Source organism: Engraulis encrasicolus, chromosome 22 (assembly GCF_034702125.1).
Source record: "Engraulis encrasicolus isolate BLACKSEA-1 chromosome 22, IST_EnEncr_1.0, whole genome shotgun sequence".
Taxonomy (NCBI): Eukaryota; Metazoa; Chordata; class Actinopteri; order Clupeiformes; family Engraulidae; genus Engraulis; species Engraulis encrasicolus.
Window position 1 is genome coordinate 32,460,500 of NC_085878.1, and position 7,500 is coordinate 32,467,999.

The window sequence follows — 7,500 nt, forward strand, 5'->3', positions numbered from 1 at the left end:
TCAGAGTAGGCCAACATAGAGTAATGATGACATACCATGACATAGAATGGCCACCATCCTACACAGTGCACGTTTACACCTAAAACCATGGTTAAACCATAGTAAGTCATGGTAGATTTCAGTAAGAGCAGGGCTCCCCAGAACCCACTTTGAAAACCCCTGCTATAGAGGCAATGAGGATCCAGGAACACGAAGGACCTTGGAAATTAGGTCACCCTGTTTACCAAGCGGCTCCTCGCCCCCCGAGAGCCACTGAGCTAATATTGTGTTTTTTCTTTCCCTGGTGGTGTGGGAGACAGCCAGGGAGACTCTTTCTCACCATGGGCCCCCAAAGCTGGGTAATCAGACAGACAGGCAGACAGATCAGGAATGTGCGTGTGTGTGTGTGTGCGTGTGTGCGTGCGTGCGTGTGTGTGTGCGTGTGTGCGTGCTTGCGTGCGTGTGTGTGCTGTGTGCCGTTCACAAGAACATGGCATGTTTTTTTTTGTTTTTTGTTTTGTTTATACAGTGCACCCCCAATTACTCTAAACTTAAGTATGCTGCTCGGGTGAAGTGTTCAGGAGAGGCACCAGGGGAAACTGATGACACACACACACACACACACACACACACACACACACACACACACACACACACACAAACTCGCACGCATGCACGCGCACGCACGCACACACACACACACACGCGCGCGCACACACACACACACACACACACACACACACACACACACACACACACACACAGATTTTTCAACTCTCGATGTTTTGTAATATAATGCATAAGTAACTAGTGAGAGACGCTGAAAATTATATGCCTCCAGAGATTGACATGGAAATGGATTTCACATCACCCTGCCGCTGATTAAAACAGGCATGACACAGAAAAATAATCACTAATCCTAATGATTGCTTGTAGAGTGTAGTCGACTACGCTTCATATATCTAACTCCAGCCTTCGTGTCAAAAGCATAATTCATCCAGTTACAGCAGCTCTTTCAAGTGGGCTTTCTTATGTTTGTTTGTTTTTTTTCTACCTCGTTTGATCACAAAGAAGTATAATTTTCTCATATAGCCTCACGGTTATTGTGACCAAAATTATCACGTTTTTTAGAATTATCGCAGTAATTTTGGAAAGCTGTGTTGAATATGTTTAGAAAGCATTGATTGAACCTCCAATAAGGTGCAAGGAGTGCTCATTATATTTACACGGCACAACAAAGTTGCTTCCTATATAAGTAAGGACACGCCTTCGGGATGCTATTTCGCGATTAGTAAGACCAGATCTGAGAGTCAATGGGGAAAATGAATGGAGAAACTGAGTACAGGACGGAAGGGAACCGAACGGTTATGAAAACCATATGGTTGAAACCGCCGTGAAAAGTTGATCAAGCTAGAATGCTTAGTTGTGTCAAGTGAGTCAAAATAAAACTTTTTAAGCCACTTTTCTCACTTTTTTTTGACATAGAGTGCAGTCGCAGTAGTTCCATAACGGCAAGAGCGCGACATCTTTTCACAACTGAGCATGTGCAACAATTCGCGTGCGTGGATGCAGCCAGATGATTGGATGACAACGCAGCTCAGCGGGCAATTGGCTCTTGTTACCAGAATGGCGGGAGATGTGCGGGGAGACGCCATATTTGCGTTGCGAATCTTCACCGTTAATTTCTATGGACTTTTACTCGACTGACCCATCTTCTAATACCCACACAATCCTTAAGCTAGAATGCTTAGTTGTGTCAAGTGAGTCAAAATAAAACTTTTTAAGCCACTTTTCTCACTTTTTTTTGACATAGAGTGCAGTCGCAGTAGTTCCATAACGGCAAGAGCGCGACATCTTTTCACAACTGAGCATGTGCAACAATTCGCGTGCGTGGATGCAGCCAGATGATTGGATGACAACGCAGCTCAGCGGGCAATTGGCTCTTGTTACCAGAATGGCGGGAGATGTGCGGGGAGACGCCATATTTGCGTTGCGAATCTTCACCGTTAATTTCTATGGACTTTTACTCGACTGACCCATCTTCTAATACCCACACAATCTCTGGCCACAATACATGAATTGCTTGTCATTCTGAAGTTATGAGGAGGAAATTGTCACAATTTGTTCTTTTCATAATTAATTTGTTCAACAATTCACTATGATTCCAGCATTGACATTAGGTGTTAGGCAACAAAGAGTGCCTCTGTGGCGACATCAGCAGACTTGGATGAGAGGTCGGTAAGGATCAAGGTGTCACGGTGTATGGTACGGTTATGCGGTACGGAGCAGTATTTATTTTATTCAAGAGGTAATTATTATTGTCAGCACTTTTTACCATAGTTTCACGGTATACCGGTTATCATGACGCCTCTATTCTCATAAGAGCAGAAAGTGCAGATGAAATGGGTTGCTGTTATGTATGTGTTTTAGGCAGAGAAAGCAGCACAGCACAACAGCTGCAGACATCCGCCAGCATCATTAAATGCTCGAGTGGTTGTAAATCAATGTCATTCCCAGGAACAATTACCAAAGATTACGACTTTTCTTTTTTTCCCCGTTTTTCTTTCTTTCTTTCTATTTTTCTCTCTTTCTTTCACCCTGGTTGTGACACTTGAATAAAAATCACTGTTGCACCTCCAGTCTATCGTATCTGTATCCAAACAGACAAGTGTATGAATCTCTCTGATGCGTTTCTGTGGTGACAGGTCACTTGCCACACAGAAATGGCGCTTATCCTGCGCCATCTTCAGTTTTTTATCAGGTACACATTCTCGATACATTCTTGCCATTTTATTTAACCCATTTTGTCCTAAGCCCTTTTTGGGAAAGGGTGCCCTCTACCTATTAAATCCTAAATATCTCAGCCTCCAAAGCACATACAAACATGAAATGAAATGAGTTGTGTTTTAAAGCTAGGACCCTCGTTTTGCCTTATAATGTATTCATCAAGCTCTAGCTTACCCACATTTTAATAAAACAGCTCAAATCTCAAGAACCTGAATTCAGCGTATATATGTGTCTCCACAACACAATGGGTTAAAAGATTGAGTATCTCTCTCTCTCTCTCTCTCTCTCTCTCTCTCTCTCTCTCTCTCTCTCTCTCTCTCTCTCTCTCTCTCTCTCCCCCTTTCAGTTTCTGTCTCTCTGGGTAGACAAATAAATATCACATAACCCTGATGATCCCTATGAATTCTTCAGTTTACAGTTGTGGGTGGGGGGTGGAGGTGGGGGATGGAGCAGTCAAAGATGATGCTGGTGTGGTGTATAGCTGTTGGAATAAAGGTTCCCACATTCCCCCGTTATTCACACACACACAGAGAATGTGAGGCCGGGGGGCGAGTGAGAGGGAGCATGGATCTCTCTGCCCCTTAGCCCATCTCCCACTGACAGTTATTTCTGTCCCTCACAGCAGAGGGGGGTGGACAAAGAAGTGTGTTGTCCAGGGCCCAGGGAGAGAGGAGGCCCCCAGAATTGTGTCCTCATTACATTGTACATTGTAAATGGGGGGGGGGGGGGCTTTCAGATGACTTTGTTGCGGGCCAGGCCAAGGCTGTGGGCGGCCCTCTGGTGGGGGGGGTGGGAGATCGGATGGAGGAAGAGGAATGGGTGTGTGGGTGGATGGGTGGTAGTTTGGAAGGAGTGACGGGGTAGGGGGCTGGCACGAGGAGCTTTATGCTTGAACTGCCAAGGAGGTTAATCAGTCGGTTGATATAGGCAGCAGAGGCAGGCAGCCGAGCCATAAGCTGGGGCCAGGGCTGATTACTTACAGCTTTGGCTGCCTGGGCCAGGACAAAGTCATCGGAAAAGGGCCCCACCCAATACATACTTCAATGTAATGAGTACCCAATTTTGGGCCCCGTCAGTCCCTGGGCCTGGGACAACTGTCTCCTTTGCCACCCCCTTCTCGGCTTTCCTGCTGGGGCATCCCAGAGATGGGAGTTACAGTAGCTTTACTTTGGACAGGAGGAGTTCGAAATGGTCCACTCACTAGAGGCAGGAAAGAGGACAGGGAGGAGGAAGGCAAAGGGGTCTGTTGTCCTGGGCCCAGGGAGAAGGGGAAGGGGGGACAGAACAGGTCTCCTCATTACACTGTTTGTAAAGGATTGGGTGCGGGGGGCTTTTATATGACTTTGTCTTGGGCCTAGCCAAAAGCTGTCTGTCAGCGGCCCTGGGCAGAGGTGCAATGCGTTTTCCATGGCTGGATTCAATAACCCTGTGTCTGTCATGGCCAAGGTCTACTAAGGAAGGTTTTTTTCTTCTTTCGTTCTTTTCTGCTAGATGCTCTTCAGAGAGGATGGAGAGAGAGAGCGGTGAATAAAAATGTGGGTCAAACTGCACGGGCAACAGGTACGGTAGAGGCCGAGGGGGACAGTCGGACATGGACAGTAATTGCATTTTGAATGACAGGTGCCCGGAATAGCATGGGTAATATGACCTAGGTTACGTGCCGGGATAAAGGTGCATTAAAAACACCCCAATTTAGAACCGGAGATGAAGTGCTGTGAACTAGAAGTACTGTGACGAATGTAATTGCGACACTAGTGGTATGATAACTACTGTATGTATAGTACGTATTTAGTAGAGAGAGTAGAGTAGAGTATCATGTATTGATCCCAGGGGGAAATTAAGGTGTCAAGTAGCATACACACATACATAAATAAAGGCATTGCCCACGAGACATTACACACTTACTTACACATAAAATAACCATATATAGCTCACTGTTACATACATTTAGCCAAGGTCTCTCTCTCTCTCTCTCTCTCTCTCTCTCTCTCTCTCTCTCTCTCTCTCTCTCACTCACTCACACACACACACACCAAAATATAAAGTGTCCACAGTGTCACATAGATGCACACATAAGATGCATACATACTGTACACATACATACACCTTTACACACACATAAACTCAAGTGTTTGTGTAAGTATACACATAGGCAACCTACTGCGTTGCTAACTGGTTAATAAGGCTTTTCAGAAGAAGGGTCATGATCTGGTGTTGTATGCATGAGATGTATTTCTGTCTCCAAGTTTCTTGGCTATAAGGAGTATAGGTACAGTAGTACCGGTAGCCTATGTGTAGTACCATAATACCTTATTGCTTAGCCACTTTGCACAGAGTCTATGTTATAACCTTACTGTCACCAAAATTGTAATGGCTTATGTCGTAATCTGTTACTGAAGGTTCTCAGTACTGTCATAGCATTGTTGTTATGATGTAGTTGAGTATTTTCAGCAAATAGTGAATAGGCCTGCGGGCGACCCCATCTGCAGTAAGAGGCTACCTACTGACCTTACTGACTAACTTACCTTTATAACTTACTGCTTTTTTGAATCTGTGAGTTGTTTCCACACTGTATCTGTACTTGTTGTGTATAGTGGCAATAAAGAATCCCTACTTCTATTCCGACAAGTCCTCTTACCCCACTCTTTACTAGGCCTGATCTTTTCATACCAGTCTGAAAGTATGGTGCTACTATAACCTACATAGGCTAAATGCTGTACAAATATCAGGGAGAGGCCTCATTTAAAGGTTTCAGGTCTAGACGGTTCACACTTTTAAGGGGGGCTGTAGGCCTACTATAAATCATATTCATTGCCACTACGGTCGGTTGCGTTTACTTAGGTTCACTTTTGGAACTGGATTTGGACAGTGTTATGATTACATTACTGACGAAATATGCAACATAGTGCTGCTACGAAGCCTTCCATCGTTTTACAAATTGGTCACAGCGAATCCCAAAAGATTTCACAGGCTATTATATATTAACACAACATTGGCAGTTCAGTAGTTCAAAAAATACTGATGGATTCACAGATGAACGTTGATTTTCTCAATTACATTTAGGCCGAGGTCATAAAACATTAAGCGGATGTTTACAGCGCAATGATTTGATTTTGATAAGAAAACCAAAACACCTTCTCATAAGTACAAATGAAGGACCATTCAAATAATTGGTTGTTGCAGTCACCACTAATAACTTCAGCAACACCCAAGCTCACAGCATAACACCAACCATTTCACAGCACAAACCGCATCGAAGAATAGAGTGAGAGCAGTCCTTGCCAGGTCGCTCTACTTGGAGGGCTGCTTTGGTTGTCAGAGAAGAACTGAGAGCCAGAAAAAAACGGGTATAAGCAGTATTACTTGTGATGACTGCTGTCAAGGTGTCTCATTCGATTACAGTCACTGCTACATGCAGTGGACCAAGAAGAGCAGACCCCTTTCTATCTTGCTCTTCATTTCTGGACAAATTATTTCCTTACCTTATTTTGCTCCCCAATTCTGCTTGGTTTCCAACAGGGTCAATTGCTGTAGTCACTGCGGACAGATGATCAGTTTTCAGTAATAAAACCACAGATGATGTATGTTAGACAACATAACAGACTTCCTTCTCTGCCCCCACTGTCACTCATGCATATAAAGTCATGTACAGTAATATATTACGTGTGACTCACTGCTCCGTGACACTCATCAGCAGTCAGTGTTCAACATAAATATTGGAGAAAAAAAATCAATGGGTTCCCATAATAATGTTTCCAACTTTCAACCACAGATTAATATACAAGGACCACAGTTTGTGCAGGCATCCAGTGCTTCATCCATTTAACCAGCGCCAAGATTAAATTCAGTGGAAACCCCACAACATTTTGCCAGAGGTTAATTGCGACTAACTTCAAAATATACAACTCTAGCTACTGTTTGACGTCCTGTACAAGGCGGTTTAGCAGCTAGCTAAAAAGACACCTTAGTTGTGTTACCATGGCCGATATTTCTATTTATCCTGCTAGACAGCCATACAAATAGATGAAGTACAACAACATGACATTTTCTGTACTTCAATTACTTTGCGAGGCTGGGCCACGTGGGTTAAAAGGCAACAAACCATAACTTTTCCTGACATTTCCTTCCCCCACAGTGACCGTTGATGGATTCCCCCTGACAAAGCATTCATTATCACAGAGAACAGAGTGCACTAAAATTTCACTCCTCTCCTTCTTCCCCCTCCTCTCCTCTCCTCTTCTTTCTCTACTCGTCTCTCTCTTCTCCATCCTCTCTTCCCTTCATCCCCGAGTCTTCCTGCTGAAATCGAGATGAACCCTGGTGTAAAGTGCAGCGGAGCTCATTCTGCTGAGCAAAATGTTTTGATGTGAGCAGCGAATGAATGGATACTCCAAAACTCAATCCCGCTACATATAGCTTAGCTGTGACGGCAACATTACTCACTGCCGCTGGGGAAGCATATCAAATGGAGGCAACTGCTTACTGTCGGTACACGGCACATATATACACTGTATATAGTAACAGAGGTGCCCTTGTTGAAATGGCCTACATGGTGCTGCGGCGAATTTCAGATTGCATTCCCAGTTTCTCATTTGTCCTCACTTATGGAGGGCTGGACCCTATCTAATACTGAGATGTGGCGGGCCGAGAGAGGCCACGGGTGTCGTCCAGTTGCACATTCTCCAGAGTGGGAATTGGACATTTGCAAAATAGCAAATCATGGATGTATTAGGT

The 7,500-nt window shown here is 44.4% G+C and overlaps 1 long non-coding RNA gene across 2 annotated transcripts in view; it reads right to left on the reverse strand.

The window, feature by feature from the left end:
* Nucleotides 1–7,500, reverse strand: part of LOC134439207 (uncharacterized) — a 58,919-nt gene that overhangs the window by 21,033 nt on the left and 30,386 nt on the right. For both annotated transcript variants that reach the window (XR_010032727.1, XR_010032728.1), the window contains one exon: nucleotides 6,249–6,303. This is a non-coding gene — a long non-coding RNA (uncharacterized LOC134439207). The remainder of the gene's footprint in view (nucleotides 1–6,248; nucleotides 6,304–7,500) is intronic.